Below are 18358 nucleotides of genomic sequence, written 5' to 3'. Positions count from 1 at the left end.
GAACTCTTCCAAATGGATGTGGATTTGATCCTTCTTCAAAATGTCACAATTTGTTGGAGTGAAAGGTTGCTTTTGGCCTTGAAAATGGCTTATTTAGCTCACTATTTGATCCAAGTGGATGTTGGTGGCCACCCACCTATCCCACTTGGACCCCCACAACTGTCTTTTTCAGTTTATCAGTTTCCTTATTTGTAGCATAATTTACTATTTTTAGCAGTTTTTCAGGTCCTAAACTTCCATAGCCGTTTTGAGGCCCTAAACGACATTTCTTTAGTAAATATTGGAGCAAGATGGGTCCATGGACTGATGTTTCTCTTCCTAGAGTTGTAGTTCTCAGATAGATCTTTCTAACGAGATATTGTGCGCATCAAACAAAGATCATATGCCAAAGTTACAACCCCGGGAAGTTGATGTACCAATTTACCCAAACAGGGCCCACAGTTTGGCGTTTCATCTTCTAGGGTTAGCTTTTTGGATGTTTAGGGTTTTCCATTGTTTCTCAACAATAAATAGGCCTTCAAGCCTCATTGTAACACAGTTCAGAGGCATGTAGCCACCACATCTCTTCTCAGAGACAAGCTACCATCACCCTAGCTAGTTTATTTCCATTTCTATTTCTAAGCATATTTCAGTATTTTACAGTAATGAAATGAAGTATTATTTCTATTGCACCTCTATATGTATGGTTATATCTGTAATTTTTTTCATTCCTATTTAAATTCAGATCAGTGGTATCAGAGTGGTCTTCTATTTCTCTGTCTTTCTTTGCATGTCCCCAACGAGGTCGGGATATAAGGAGTTAGGGCTTGAACTGGTCCAACCTTTGCAAGACCAACCTCGCAAATCCTGACGACCTCCCATGATAGATGAAAAGAAAGATGAGGGGGCAGTAGATCCTATCAAAATCTTTCTTGAAGAGGCCCTCGAGCGATAAAAGAACGCGATGATGGAAAACTTTGCCTTGATCCTTAAATGGCTACCCAAGGGTGACACATCTACTTCCAGCAGCTACTCTGGAAGCACCACACACTGTAAGGTACAAGTTAACTTTGACATTCCCATATTTGAGGGTCAAATAGATGTAGATGCTGTAGATAAATGGTTAAATCTGCTAGAAGGGTATTTCGGCGGGGAAAATATTACTTTCGCTCTTCTCAAAGCCTCCCCCCACATCAAGGAAAGGTGGGAAACCTACTGCGAGTAGAAGGATGAAAGTACGACCTCACTGTTTTTAGATGCACCCACTTGGAATTCATTCCAGACTGCCATCAAGGAGCAGTACTACCCTGTCAGAAGCTATGAGGATCAATACATAAAGTGGACCATGTTGCGGCAGGGAAGGGACCAAGATGTGCTGGAGTTTACCAATATTTTCCATACCCTTCGCACAAAGTTGGGTATCAAGGATTTAGAGAAGCATTTGGTACCCAAATACTACGGCTACCTACACAAGTACATTCAGGAAGAAATAGATTTCTTGAACATCTCCTCACTTGGCATGGCATACCGATATGCTGTCGGGATTGAGCAAAAGTTTAAACAGAAGAAGCAAGACTTTGGATCTGCGAATCAAAAGCAAGGGAAGGTGCCCCCAAACCACAGAACAAAGGAAAAATCCAAGGCGAGGTGGCCCAAGACAACCTGCCAAAGCTTCAAGCAAAGAACATCATTGCGATGCTAAAAAGGGACATGGGAAAGTGGTGTGAGTTCCATAAGAGCTCCACTCACAATACAAGTGAGTGTCGGGCCAAGCAGTCACTGGTGGCCAAGCTTAAGGTTTCAGAATCAGATGCATGTTTCGACTATGAGTCAAAACATGACAAGGGGAATGAAAAAGGGCAGAAAATTATCGATGCAGAGCCCAACATCACCGTTTCCACCACGAAGATCCAAAAGGAGGAACCCAAAGATCTAGAGGAGGAGGAGCATCTCTTCAACTCCTAGATGTGGATAAAGGGATCCCCACTAAAGTTCATTGTTAATAGCAGGAGCCAAAAGAATCTCATTTTGACAGAGTTCATGAAGTGGTTGGGCTTACCGACCACAACACATCCATAACTATACACCATCCGGTGGCTTCACCAAGGACGAGATCTTCGCGTGAGCCAGTAGTGTCGCCTTCCATACGACATCAAGTCCTTCACGGATGAGGTATTATGTGATGTTTCTCCCCTTGATGTTTGTGATGTATTATTAGGAAAACCATACTTGTGGAAGCGAAATGTTGTGTATGAATCAAGGCCCCATGCTGTTATTGTTACATTGGGAAATAATTTGTACAAGATACTGTAGGTAGCACCACCTACCGCCATCTCTTTGGTTACTGCAAAACAATGCAGTAAGCTTACTTCCAAAACCGGGAAATTTGTTTTCTTGATGATATGCCCTCAAGGAAAGAAGAAGGCGGTGACCAAGACCTCCAGACAGGGCCTCTCCGCATGACAACTATAGATGGAAAAGGTCGTGGAGGAGTACGAGGACATATTCCCCTCCCTTGCAGGGGTTCCTCTACATTGTCGGGTCAAGCACTCCATCGATCTGGCCCTAGGTGCGCTGCTGCCCAATGTGTAGAAATTTTGAATAATAAACACATATTCAATAGATATTATCCTAATTATACACGATTTCAGAATACATGCATAATACATAACCTCCTCTACATTGATCATCAATTTAGCAGCATTAAAAACAATGAAACATCGATTGCATGCACACATTAACACAGTATGTAACCCGGGGAAAGCTTACAGCTGAAAACCCCACACTATCTGTATATTAATGATTGAGAACATGTAATATTACATAGTACAATACTCCTCACAAGTATCCAGCACTATCTCCACCTATTACACACAATACAACTCAGATCTGATCTCCAAATCTCCTCCGCTGCTTCCCTGCCTCCACTGCACAATACCTGCTGAGAATGAATGAGAATGGCTGATCCAAACTCCTATTTGCCTTGTGAAAATCACCCACACTGTAAATCACGTGAGCACAAGCTATATTTCACTTGGTATTGGCCCTCACTACGCAAAGATCATTGACATAACTCAATCCCATGCATGTGCACAATCTCATGTACAACTGATAGCAATCTCAACCTCTAACACCTGTCCCTGTTGAATTGTACATGCACTGAGTTAATTGATGTATTCTTCAGTTGCATTATGAGTTAATAGTTAGTGAATTAATTAATAACTAATTCACACAACTCATCACTTAGTCTATTGATCAGTTAGACTAAATACAACTAGTTCAACTAAGTCAAACTGAACACAACTCCATTAACTGCTCATCCAACTCCACAGAACTCAACCACATGAGTTCTAACTGATGTCCTGCATGCAATAGCTCAAATGACTCATAAAGAAAACGTAGTTCCTTCTGACAGCTGCATGTTCCACATCTGTAGCTCAAACAGAAGTGCTCCAAGAGAATAAGATAAAGTTTATAGTTTAAATATTATTATGAGACAATAATATTTGACTTTTCTATTTTTGACTAGCAGTATAAAAATAGACTCTGATCACTCCTGCTATGATCCAAAAATAGACTTTGCGCCATAATTTGCCTGCGGGCCCACTTAGTGAAGGCGACTCCTTTCCACTAAGCTCCATCATCTTGTTGCAAACTTTTCAACACTCCCTCTCAACAAGAAAGGCTTCCTCTCAAACCCGATCCTGAAACTCTGGAATGTTCTGCATGCAACACATCTACCCGGTCCACTTTGCTCCAACAACACTTGGAAAAAAACACTCCCAAATGACCACTCTGTTGGGCTAGGAACATACTCTGATGCTGAAGCTCTACCTACTGTTGACAAGTGCTCCCTCTCTGACATCTGCGCTACTGCAACATCTCCATGCATCTCACACCATTGCACACCTCTCTGTGCCACCTAGCACCATGCAAAACAATTGTGCCTCTCGCATTGCTGCAGCCTGCATGCTATGCATTGCCTTGGGATTACTTACACTGTCGCTCTCTCTGCCGCTCCATCCGCATCTGTCTCTATCCAATTAGTCAGTTCCTGCTACTACACATTGGGGCTCCCGTAGCAAGGTCTCATCCAAGAGGTTGGTTACCTCAAGGATCTTGCCCCTCCTCCTTGGGATGATCAATCAACATCACCCCACCTCCTACCTGGAGGTATGGCTGCATGCGATCCCTCTGCCCACCTGGCTCGAAGTTTCCCCCTACTAGAGGTCTCTGCATGAGTAGATGTCTCTACTTGATCTCCTCTCAACTTCCCTTGTTGTGGCTGCTCCACAACCTCCTGAAGCTGCTGCACCAATCGTGGCTCCTCCACAATCATCTGAGACTTCTTTTGTCTCTGCATGTTGAGAGGTAATATATGATCCCTCGCAACCACCAAGTCTCCATCAGTTGCCTCGTTGCTCAAGGCTTTGCATGCATATTGAACCTCAAGAGCATACAGGTTCTTGACCCGTGAACCAATCTGCTTCACCTGTTTAGTGATGATGTGTCTAAGGAAAACCTTTCCCTTATTGAAGACTACATCATAGCCTCTGTCTTCCAGCATCGCGATCGACACCAAGTTTCTCTTTAGTCCTGGTACATACTTGACATCGGTCAAGGTAAGGCAAGCTCCATGCTCCCTTTGAAAAATAACTGTGCCTACACCTAAGACACTATACTTCTCATCATTACCCATCCCTATGAGTATCTGGAGATATTTCTCCTCCAAAGTACTGAACAAACTTTTGTCACCAGTCATGTGGAAAGAAGCTCCACTATCAAGAAACCAACCACTTCCCATCATAGATGAAACCATACATGCGAAGAGTGTGAAGTCCAACTCAAACTGTGAAGCAAGTGAGGATGCCTCACCTTCAGATCCTTCCTTGGATCCCTTCTTGGACTTCTTCTTTGGGCAATTAGTAGCATAATGGCCCAACTCATGACAATCAAAGCATTGCACCTTTGACTTTTCAACCTTCTTCCCATCATTGGAAGAACTAGATTCGGAAAGAGAAACCTTCCCCTTCCCCTTCTTCACCTTACTCGCTAAGGCACAGTTCTCCTCATCATGCATAGATGAAGAGCTGTCTCTGGTGTGCCATCTAATCTCCTCTTGCACAAGATCCGACCAAAGTCTCTCCCATCCTAGCAATTTCTCCCTTCCATTCACCGAGTCCTGGTAGCTATGCCAACTCTTAGGAAGGCTAAGGAGTGCTAGACTCACCATATCCTCATCCTCAACAGTTACCCCCACACTTCCCAACTCATCCCGGCATGAAATTTGTGAGATACTGGGTTATACTGTCTCCATTCTCACACCTAATGTTTCTGAGTTTATCATTGAGCGCCATTCCACCAGCTCAAAACTCATCCGCTTATGATCTAGAATTCGTGAGAACAAAGTATTTCTTGTACAGAGATAGACTGTATGGGCACTCACCGGATATCTCACCTTCCAAAAGAAGGATGAATCTAGAGGCTACCTGGCCTATTTACGGACTCTGCCTGAAGAAATAAATTGTAAACACTTTCTGAATAGTAGATCTGATGATCAATCCCCTCTTTGATATCGTGTAGAACTTTTCCTACAAATCAAAGGGCTCTGATACCATGTAGAAATTTTGAATAATAAACACATATTCAATAGAGATTATCCCAATTATACACTATTGCGGAATACATGCATAATACATAACCTCCTCTACATTGATCATCAATTTAGCAGCATTAAAAACAATGAAACATCAATCCCATGCACACATTAACACAGTATGTAACATGGGGAAAGCTTACAGCTGAAAACCCCACACTATCTGTATATTAATGATTAAGAACATCTAACATTACATAGTACAATACTCCTCACAAGTATCCAACACTATCTCCACCTGTTACACACAATACAACTCAGATCTGATCTCCAAATCTCCTCCACTGCTTGCCTGCCTCCACTGCACAATACCTGCTGAGAATGAATGAGAATGGCTGATCCAAATTCCTATTTACCTTGTGAAAATCACCCAGACTGTAAATCACGTGAGGACAAGATATATTTCACTTGGTATTGGCCCACACTACGCAGAGATCATTAGCATAACTCAATCCCATGCATGTGCACAATCTCATGCACAACTAATAGCAATCTCAACCTCTAACACCTGTCCCTGCTGAATTGTACATGCACTGAGTTAATTGATGTATTCTTCAGTTGCATTATGAGATAATAATTAGTGAATTAATTAATAACTAATTCACACAACTCATCACTTAGTCTATTGATCAGTTAGACTAAATACAACTAGTTCAACTAAGTCAAACTGAACACAACTCCATTAACTGCTCATCCAACTCCACAGAACTCAACCACATGAGTTCTAGCTGATGTACTGCATGCAATATCTCAAATGACTCATAAAGAAAACATATTTCCTTCTGACAGCTGCATGTGCCACATCTGTAGCTCAAATGGAAGTGCTCCAAGAGAATAAGATAAAATTTATAGTCTAAATATTATTATGAGACAATAATATTTGACTTTTCTATTTTTGACTAGCAGTCTAAAAATAGACTCTGATCACTCCTGCTGTGATCACTCCTGCTGTGATCACTCCTGCTGTGATCACTCCTGCTGTGATCACTCCTGCTGTGATCCAAAAATAGACTTTGCGCCATAATTTTCCTGCGGGCCCACTTAGTGAAGGCGACTCCTTTCCACTAAGCTCCATCATCTTGTTTCATTCTCAACAAGCACTTCTTGTTGCACACTTTTCAACAAAATGGACCAATCTATCGATTGTCTATTCTGGAAAACGATGAAATCAAGAGGCAAATTCAGGAGTTGCTATAGAAAGGTCACAAGTCCGAGTTCATCACCTCGTGGGAGGCCGATCGTGTTGGTACAGAAGAAGGATGGGACTTGGAGACTCTGTATTGACTATTGGGCACTAAAAAAGATCATTGTCCATAATAGTTACATGATCCCATGGATTGATGACCTCCTAGACCAAATGAAGGGGGCAAAATATTTCAGCAAGATTGGTTTGAAGTCAGGATCTCACCAGGTATCAATTGAATCCCTCTGATGCATGGAAGACTGCCTTCAAAGCTAAGGAGGGTTTTTTTGAATGGTTGGTTATGCCTTTCGGATTGGAAAATGCTCCTACAACCTTCATGAGGCTAATGGATGATATATTGCGGCCATTCACTAACTCATTTGTAGTGGTATACTTGGATGAAATCCTGATCTTTAGCCAAAGTTGGGAAGAGCACCTCCACCACATCCGACAGGTTCTCCAAACGTTGCGCAACACAAGTTATGTGCCAATTTGGAGAAATGCACTTTTGGCATGACCCAAGTTTAGTATATGGGATACATTATTGATGAACAGGGGGTGCATGTGGATCCAGCCAAGATCCAAGTCATTTGGGATTGGCCATCTCCAACCACTCTCATAGAGCTTTGCAACTTTCTAGGTCTTTCCAACTTGTACTGAAGGTTCATGTTGGGATTTTCTCATATCACTTGGCCCTTGAGTCAAGTCACCAAGGGAGGATCGAAAGCAAAATTCTTTTGGTCTGAATCTCAACAGAAGGCATTCATAGAGTTTAAAGATAGCCTCTGCTCGGCACCAATGCTCGCATTACCAGACTTGAAACAACCATTTGAGGCCGAGATAGATGCCTTTGACTATGCTATTGGGGTAGTTCTTACTCAACATGGGCATCCAGTGGCATATCACAGTGAGACACTTTCAGGCACAGTCTGGAAGTATCCCACTTATGACAAAGAGATGTATTCCATTGTGCAGGCCTGCCGACAATCGAAGCATTACATTTTGGGGAAGGAAACAATCATCCACATAGACCATCGACCCCTATAGTTCATTCATACCCAAGGGAAATTGCAGAATGATCGCGATCAGAAGTGGTCCACATGCCTACAACATTTCCATTTGAATATCAAGTATAAGAAGGGTAGCACCAATAATGTTGCATATTGCCTCAGTCGACCATCGATCATGGTGTTAACCACCATGCTCAACTCTTGTGGGCGCGAGACTTCTGATTGGCCACTTCTCTACAAAAGTGACCCAGAATTCAGCCACACATACTAGGCACTCTTGGAGGGTCAGCGTGTTCTAGATTTTCACCTCCAAGATGCCCTGTTATGCCACCTCGGTCACCTTTGTGTTCCTTTAAGCGAGCATGCCAAGATGATTTGGGAAGCACACTATAGTCGGGAGGCTGGGCATTTCAGGGGCGAGAAAATGGTGGCAGTACTGCAGAAGTATTTCTATTGGCTGAATCTTCGACAGGACGTCAGGAAGTACATCAGATCATGCACTGTTTGTGTCATTACCAAACCGACCATCAAGAAGAAAGGCCTCTACACCCCGCTGCCTACCCCCAATCGACCTTGGGAATCCATCTCCATGGATTACATATCAGGCCTTCCTTCTACTAAGCATGGAAACGACTGTGTTTTTGTGGTCTTCGACAAGTTCTCATAGATGGCCATTATGGTGGCTTACAAGAAGAATATCACAACAAAAGCCACTGCTAAACTCTTCTTTGAATGAGTGTGGGTACACTTTGGGATCCCACAGTTTATCATCTCAGATTGGAGCAGCAAGTTCCTCAGTACATTTCGGTCAAGTCTCTGGTCGATGCTGGGCACCAAACTCACTAAGTCCACAACGGTCCATCTTCAAACTAATGGCGAGACAGAGGTTGTCAATAGGATGATCGTACACATTCTGAATGTAAAACTCAAAGCATCCACACACATGGGATGAGAGCCTCCCTTATGTTCAACATAGCTACAACCGGGCTCTCCACAGCTCGATTGGCCATAGCCCTTTTCAGATGGGCTTGAGATTCCGGCCACCATGTCCCATTGATGTGGCCATGCCATTTGTAGCTACTCATGAAGATTTGGCTCATGTCTAGTCCGAAACAGATAAGGAAAACAACTTAATTGAGCACATCCAACATATTTTCCAGCAGGTCCATGACATTATAGAGAAATCAAATTCCAATTACAAGCAACGACATGATCAACATCGGGTGCCACACAAGTTTTTGGTGGGAGACAAAGTCTGGTTGCATTTGCAAAAGGAATGCCTTACCAGAGCCTATCGGAAACTTAGACCACTCCAATATGGTCCTTACACCATTACCAAGGTTGTGGGAGACAATGCATTTGAGCTCAACATTCCCCCATTCCTTGGCCTGCACCCAATGTTTAATGTGGACCGCCTTCGACCATACTTTCCACCATTACTAGACACATCCGACATTGCAAAACAACCCACACCCACAGAGTTAAATACAAATTGCATGGAATAAGTTGCAACTGATCGGATCATGGACACATAGATCAAGCACACTTGCCAAAAGAATATTCCATTTTATCGATTTGTCAAAGCAGGCCAACTCCTTCACCAGGGCAAGTGGCTCACCAGGGACCAAGTTCAACAGAAGTTTCCTCATCTCATGGAGGAACTCAATGCAATGGGGACCATTGCTTCCTAATGGCAGAGGAATGATCCAGGTGGATGTTGGTGGCCACCCACCCATCCCACTTGGACCCCCACAATTATCTCTTTCAGTTTTTCAATTTCCTTATTTGTAGCACAATTTACTATTTTTAGCAGTTTTTTCAGGCCTTGAACTTTCGGAGTCGTTTTGAGGCCCTAAATGATGTTTTTTTTGGAAATTTGGGAGTAACACGGCCCATGGACTAATGTTGCTCTTCCCAAAGTTGTAGTTCTTGGATAGATATTTCTAACGAGATATTGTGCATGTCAAATGGAGATCGTATGCCAAAGTTACGACCTCGGGAAGTTGATGTACCAATTTACCCAAACAGGGCCCACAGTTTGGTGTTTCATCTTCTAGGGTTAGGTTTTTGGATGTTTATGGTTTTCCATTATTTTTCAAAAATAAATAGGCCTTTGAGCCTCATTGTAACACAGTTCAGAGGCATGTATCTGCCACATCTCTTCTCAAAGATAAGCTACCATCACCCTAGCTAGTTTATTTCTATTTCTATTTGTAAGCATATTTCAGTATTTTACAGTAATGAAATGAAGTATTATTTCTATTTCACCTCTATATGTATGGTTATACCTATAATTTTTTTTGTTCCTATTTAAATCCGGATCACTATATTTCTGAATATGATGTGGCCTTTAAGAGTGGTTGTAACTTCATCTCAGACCTTTCAAATATGCCTAATATGTCTTTATGTAGTTCAACATTGGTTCCTTTACAAGTAGTTTTCATGCTGACTGTCAGGACTACTTCTACTCCATTAAAGACACCTTAAAATTTTATTTTAGTCATTCTTATAATATTGCACAAAACTATATAATTTTTAGATCTCTAAGATAGTTTGAAGCCCCTAGACAATGCCCAACCCTTCAATCTTCTTCACAGGATTTTCGACTCTTCTTGGAACCCTCAAAGAATGCTTCTCAACTCTCTTGTTCTCCTCAGCCTTCTAGCCTAGCTTTGTAGCCCTGATCACAAAGATTATGGCTTATAAATAAGCCCATGATTATTTATTATAAAATTTCCCATTTGGATGGTTAAAATAAACATCTTCTATTGAACCTTTGTTCATGGAAATATCCTAGAAATTGAAAATTTGTGCAAAAGGGGAATTCATGGCCTTTTAAGGTGTGTTTTTTATGTTTCTCATCTAGTGTATCTTCTTCTCACCTTATTTTGGAATGTGTTTTACAAGGTTGGATTACAACTCTATATTGCAAGGAGTTGGTGATAAATTTAGTGGCCATCATCCAGGTCAAATAGTTTTTACAACTGGAAAAATCTCTATATGTGGACATTTCAATACAATCCTTTATTCAAAAAAGTATGGTTATCCCTAGCAATTTATTTTTTCTAGAAGGTCTAGTTGGCATGAAATCAATGGAATCTTCCATAATGAGAAGGTGTCCCCTAAATTTGTTATTAGTAATGCAATATCATTATTAATAGAACACCTTCACTCTCGTTAGCTTAACAAGATTTATACACATTATTTCCTACTCGAAAAATCTTAGTTTCTGTTGTAGCAGCTACAACCACCCTCCAAAATTTTTCCTTAGTTTGTTTTGGAGCCTCCCTACCAACCTTACACAACACTTTGTCTTACTTCGCCAAGTATTGAAGCTTCAATGTTTTCCTTGCACAAAGGCAACCTGTCAATCATAGTTGATCCATTCTCCTCACAAGATGCTTACCCAGACTTGGTCCAGTTGCAGGTTGAGCAACTTCCCCTTGGAAATTATGCATTTATGGAGGGCAGCCAACCTTCCCTCCAAGAATTGCGCAATCCTCTTTGACAGCCTGTTGGGCTCCAAGATTATGCAATCCTGCGAGCCAACCCTCCCAGCAGGATTTGCACAAATTTTCCTAGCAGCAGGCTGTTCAGCCTAGGATTTGCACAAATCTGGGTAGCAGTCAGCTGCTCTGCCTAGAAATTGTGCAAACCTCCTGGGCAGTCAGCCCAACACCCAACCAGGAATGCACATTTTTCCTAAGTAGTTGAGAATTTTCATGCATGGATAGTCTACTTGACCAGTTCCACCCGGGATCGGGGAACTTGACTTGCATGCATGCATGACTTGATATTCCCGAAATAGCAAGAGACAAAATGCAAAAGGCGTCCCATGATTTAGGGAGCTATTGCTAGCAGTTGGGGGTTACATGTAAAGTTATTTTAGAAGTTTCCCTCCAAGTGTTGCTTTTTCCTAGATTTGTGGCATGCGTGTCATAAGACCAAAATTATTTATTCGACACATCAGAGCTCATTCATTCACATCGATCTTGGAGCTTTAACGTCCCACAACACATCCGGGATTCTTTGACACCTCCAACTCAACTATTCATGGGTAAGTGGTCTCAATTGTTTTTTTTCAGCATTTCTATCATTTTTTGTGTATTCGCTTGTGTGAGTGTTGTTTGCTTGATTTATTTGAACACTTGCTATCATTTACATATATTCTAGCTTGTCCTAGCTCTGTTTCATTTTTCTTTGCTATCTCACTCATGTCGCATGTTTGAAACTATTTTGGATGGACGTTTTCCCAACCAACGAACTGCCTCACACACATGCATGTTGATCTATCTTTTGATTATTTCATTCATGTTTTGCATGCATTGTTAATCACTTATGATATCACTTCGTGTCGCCATGCATTTCATTGTATTACTTGTTTTCAAATTCCGGTTGACGAGTCGGGCCAACCTTGGCCCGGGCTCTGCCTTCACCAAGGCTTCATTGCACAATCTGGGGAAGGAAGGCTAACCTTCCTCTCCAGATTTGCACATTCGTGACAAACACTAGCCTCCAGGACTGTTTTACGCATTTCTAGTGGATAGTGGCTGCTTGGCCCAAAACTTTGCATAAATCTGTCCATGGGCCAGCAGTCCTTCCCAGCGAGAATTACGCATTGCGCAATCCCAGTAGCCAGCTGCGTGACTGGATTGCGCATTTCGCAGATCCAACAGCTAGTCCAGCCTCCCAGACAGTCCAGACTACCTTTTGCGTAGTACTAGTAGCTAGTTACACAGCCTCCCAGTGAAATTTGCACAATCTCACTCATTAGTTCCCCAGGTATGTATTGTATCCTTCCCCAGATTTGCTTTGTTTTCACTGACATATTTCTCGCCATTCATATTGCCTGTTTCTAGATATTTCAGGTGTTCATCTATCTCAATGGATTCCAAGAGGACAATATTTTAGGACACTGATGGTATAGAAGCTGGAGCAGCAGTTGAGTAGGTGTCCTCTAATCTGCTGATCTACGAAGATATGAAGTTGTATCTAGACAAGGACATCAAATTGAAGTGGCAAGACGTTAATGAAACATTCACAGGTACTTTTGGGGAAAACCTTGAAGACCGTTAGGTGTACGTGAACATTCATAAGTACGTACTGTATAGGATTGCATGCAGATACATCGCGTTCCCATGCGCGGACATGATACACTGGATAGTTTCTCACACTGACCGCGAGACGATGACCTTGAGTAGTGTCAGTGGGACGAAGCTTGAAACCATTTGGGCATGGGATTATGATGAGATGTATCAAATGACCGAGCCCATGACTATCATGACTCCTCCATTCAACTTTCCCAACAATAGAGCTCACTCCAAAGACATTCTGAAGGATTGGGTAAAGGAGCCAGCTCACTTCATGATGACATCCAAGTAGATCCACATGACAAATATATTGAGGAAGACGTACCAATACTTGGTCATATTCGCATGTTGACTGAGTGGCCAAGCAAACACTGAAACCTTTCGTCAGATTTGGGTGATTACATTGGACGAACTGGCTAGAAAAGGAAGACCATGCAACTGTTCCGGCATACTGGCTCACCAGTTGAAGGAGAAAGTCACGAAGGCTCGACAGTCACCCGAGGGTATGCATGCAGAGATTTATATGTCAGCTTACATTCTAGATGTAGTATGTGCCCAACATGAGTTCCCAGGCTTAGAGTGGGCATGGTCGTCGACGAAGACTATTGTGAACACGTATTTCAAGTTGTTTTTCGAATGCAGCTTCAGAGGAGTGATAATACGACTATTTGACCATTTTGTCACCCCAGTGTACAACTTGATATTCAAATAGGATCCACCCTACATGTCAGAGGAAGCGATGAAGTCATTGCTAGGAATTGCAAATTGGTACACCTCATCGTTCGACACGTTCATCAGAGTGTTCAGTGCAGAGAAGTCTTTGCATGTTCTACCAAAGTTCACCTTGGATGTGCTTGTTATGCAGGAAGTAGAGCACCACATCTCGGTGGGATTGAAAACTAGACTGGAGTGGAAGAAGAAGGAACCTTGGCCCGCTCTTCCATTGCAGATTGGGTTATATGAGTTTCAGAGTATCAAGCAAGAGGATGACGAAGCATAATAGATGAAGAAGTACCCTTTCGACCTTCAAAGCTTCAACCCATATGACCCACATTGCGTTGTGATGGTTCATTGCACGAGATTTCAGTTCAATTGGATCCATGGGGCATGTCATTGGGCTGAGTAGGACTCATGGAGGTAACACTACAATTCCTCTAGATCCAATGAATAGGTCGGATTCGCCATAGAGTGGTTAGCAAAGTAGCATGAAGCAACATCATGGAGAGCACCAACAGTAGCAACAGTAGCAGCAATAACAAAGGCAGTAGCGCCAAGCATACCTGTGCATGAAAAATGGAAGAGGAAGATTTTCGACCGCATGGAGGAAGAGAAAAGATGCAAATTTTGAATAAATTCACTTGTAGAACAAGTAGCTATGGATATTGAGGTAAAGAGGAAGCAACGCGACAAGAGAATTGTGCGAAGGCAGAGGGATAAGAAGAGAATGGAAGAAGTAGACAAGGAGTTGCATGAGTTGAGGAAGAAACTCTGGAAAGAACAAGAGATGTGCCAACAGGAGTAGGAAGCACAACAACGACAGATTTAGCAGGGGGCACGTCACGTGCAGATAGATGAAGCAATGCCCATACAAGTAGTTGATTCATTTGAACAACTGGCATCAGGCGAACATGGTAAATCATCACAAGGGCAAGACTTTGTTCATGAGATAGAACAGGTGCTTGAATAGTGGGATGCATACATGGAGCAGCAGGAGTTGGAATTGGATACTGACCTCATGCCTCACCACAGAGGTGGACTCACCCGCTTCATTGCATCCCGCTGATGAGCAAGTCTCGAATGACCAAGGAGGCACTAAGATCCTTGGTGGTCAACCAGAAGCAGAGATGCACAACATCTCCTTTCACGAATCTCATCACAGAGTTGTGTAGTCTCAGAGAGTACCGACTCTAGAGGACCAAACATCCCCTGTGCAATTTGAAGAGAAAGTGATCATGACTGATGTGCACAAGCATCTAGTTGCTTTTGTCGATGCAACTAGAGTGTATGCTGAAGCCACTGGCTCAAGTGTTCATTTTCTCATACCTGAGAATGAGTGAATGGCAAAGGAACTACAGGTGGCCAAGCAGGGAGGAGACTTGGTGACAATGTCCACTACGAAGGGAAAACTAGATGAAGTATTGTCCTTGGATAGATTTATGCGAGCACTGTACTCCAATTTTGGTACCAAAAACGTAAATTTTGAAACGGGAACTGGTACTGTTACCTGTTTCGTAGAGATAGCAAAAAATTGACCCGATTTTGAAAAGGGGCGATGCAGAACACACATATTTTTTTTAGAGCATAGTTTTTGGCACTTTAAATAACTGATACGATTACCCATTTCATAGGGGTAGTAAAAACGTGACTCGATTTTGAAAAGTGGTGATACAGAATACACTTCTTTTTTTCTAAGCATATTTTGACACTTTAAATTTTCTTATGCATCAAATATAAATATTTGTTTTTAAATGTTAGTAATTTTCATACTGATTTTTAAACACGTAGATGCAACATGTTGATGCAGCATACCTTTTTTTTAGAGAACTTATTTTTCACACTTTAAAATTTATTATCTCCATTTTTTTTAAACTTATGATTACTTAAGGAATTTTCAAGTTTTTTTTTTTTTTTTTTTTTTTTTTAATGTTGATTAGTTGAAAAAAACAAATATAAAAATATACATAGAAAACGATAAACAAAATAAAATATGTTAAAAAAAGAAAGTTTATCTCATAAACCATAAAAAAATTTGGATATATATATATATATTAAAAATATATGTCTTTTCCAATTAAAAAAAAAAAAAAACATTTTAAACTTATTAAAAAAATGTGTTTTTGATTTAAAAAAAGAAAGAAAAAATTAATATTATTTATTAAATTTTCATATTTATTCAAGAACAAACCAATAAATAAATTTTAAATATAATTTTTTTTAAACCAAATTTTGTTTTTTTATTCGAGTAAAAAAATTTATTAAACAATTTTAATAAAAATTATTAAACATATTTAATAAACAAAATATATTTAATAATTTTTAATAAACATATTTAATAATTTAATAAACATATTTAAATAAATATTTAAAAAAAACATTTTTAATAAACATATTTATAATTAAATATTTAATAAACATATTTATAATTAAATATTTAATAAACATATTTAATAATTAAAAAAAATTATTAAACAATTTTTTTTTTTTTTTTTTTTTTTTAATTTTGTTTTTATTATAACAAAAAAAAAAAAATTCGGCCCACAGCTGCACCACCACTGGGCAGCAGGCGGAATCACCCAATCCCCAGTCGTGGTGTCGCGGTCGTGGACCGAAATTTATTTATTTATTTTCTATAATAAAAACAAAATTAAAAAAATAAAATAAAATTGTTTAATAATTTTTTGAAATTATTAAATATGTTTATTAAATATTTAATTATAAATATGTTTATTTATAATTATTAAATATATTTTGTTTATTAAATATGTTTAATAATTTTTATTAAAATTGTTTAATAAATTCTCTTTTCGAATAAAAAACAAAATTTCGGTTAAAAAATAAATTATATTTAAAATTTATTTATTGGTTTGTTTTTAAATAAATAATAAAAATTTAATAAAAAAATATTTTTTATTTTTATTTTTTAAATCAAAACACATTTTTTTATAAGTTTAAAATATTTTTTAATTTTTTATTTTTTATTAATTGGAAAAGACATATATTTTTAAAATTTTGATTTTTTTTTAGCTTTGTTTGTTTTGTTTGTTTGATTTTTTTTTTATATTTTTTTATTTTTAATTTGAACTTATTTTTGTCTTTTTAGTTTTTTTCTAAATGTTTTTAATATTAATTTTATTAGTTTTTAAGTTTTTTTTTGTTAATTTTCTATTTTTGTTTAATATAATTTGTTTTTAATTTCTTTTCCTAGTTTATTTAATGAATTTTTTAATTTTTACTTAATTTTATATATATAAATTTTTTAATTTTGTTTTTGTTTTTGTTTTCCAAATTATTTTATGATTGATGAAACAATTTTTTTTTAACATTTTTTGTTTATTTTGTGTCATATATATATATATATATATATATATATATATATATATATATTTTAAGTAATCATCATTTTAATCTTAATTTCACTAGCTTTTAATTTCTTTTTGTTAATTTTCCATTTTTTTTTAAATCTAGTTTGTTTTTAATTTTCAATTTTTTTTAGTTTTTTGTTAATGTTTTTTAAATTTTTCTATTTTTACCTACTTAATTTTAGAGTTTTTTTTGATGTGTTTTTTCTTTCTTTTCCCAAATTTTTTTATGGTTTACATATTTGTTTGTTTGTTTTTTTTTTTTTTTTCCATTTTTTTTAAATATGTTTTTTTTACTAATTATTTGTTTATAATTTGTAATCTTTTTCTAGTTTTTTAATTCTTATCTTTTATAGGTTAATTTTGTTTTGTAGTTTTTTTTACATTTTTATGATTGATTTTTATTTTTGATGTTTGATTTTTTGTTTGTTTGTTTGTTTGTTTTTTTTTGTTTTGTTTTTAGTATATATTTTTATTTATATTTTGTTATTTTTTTTTAACTTTTTTTTTTTGTTTTGTTTTGTGTTTTTTCATTGTTTTATGTTTTTTAATTTTTAATTTTAATTTTATGTTTTCATTATTTTTTTTGAAATTTTAATGTTTTTCAGGGTCATGATAAAATATTTTTACGCTACTATTTCAAAATGTTGAAATTTTATCTTTGAAAAAAAATTTGTTATCCCAACATCAACACTTTTCATTTTGAGGGTGTTTTTTGGACAATTTTTGCACAAAAAATTGGTTTTCACTGCCATTTTTAAAACATGTTGAAAATTTACCCTAGAAAAAAAAGGTGTTATTCCAACATCAACACTTTTCGTTTTTAGCACTGTTTTTGATGTTTTTTCGGGGTTTTTTGGCCAGAGTCCCCATTTTGAGTTTATAGTTACTGTTTCAAAGTTTACATTGTTTACCGTGCATCAAGCAGTCGTTCATCTCAGCAGATGGTAACAACGATGTGTGAGAAGAGCACGCATCTTGAAGAATATACATACTGTTTTTGATAACATGCAAGCATGGACGATGAAGTACAAGGGAGCCCTGCTTCACTTGCCAAAGATGATGAAGGCCAATGCGATCGAGCTGCAAGCATGTATCCGGAGTCAAATACAGAACTATGAAGACCTACCACAACTCATCACTAGAATACAAACTTCCCATGCACGAGGATTCAAAAGTATGGATGTTATAGTGCGCACTCATGCGATCCCATCACTTGGGACTGTCAACCAAGCAAAGACCAAGAAGCAAGCTCGACAGGAGCTTGACTCATACTTCGACGAGTTGATGCACACCGCCACTAGCCCAGACTTGCCTATTAGTGTAGACATCATGTGCAAGTACATTGTTGGTCCAACCAC

The sequence above is a fragment of the Pinus tabuliformis genome, chromosome 3_2 (genome assembly GCF_031772625.1).
Source record: "Pinus tabuliformis cultivar Carrire ecotype Pingquan chromosome 3_2, CPIR1, whole genome shotgun sequence".
In the NCBI taxonomy this organism is placed as follows: Eukaryota; Viridiplantae; Streptophyta; class Pinopsida; order Pinales; family Pinaceae; genus Pinus; species Pinus tabuliformis.
Note: the sequence above shows the minus strand (reverse complement) of the source record.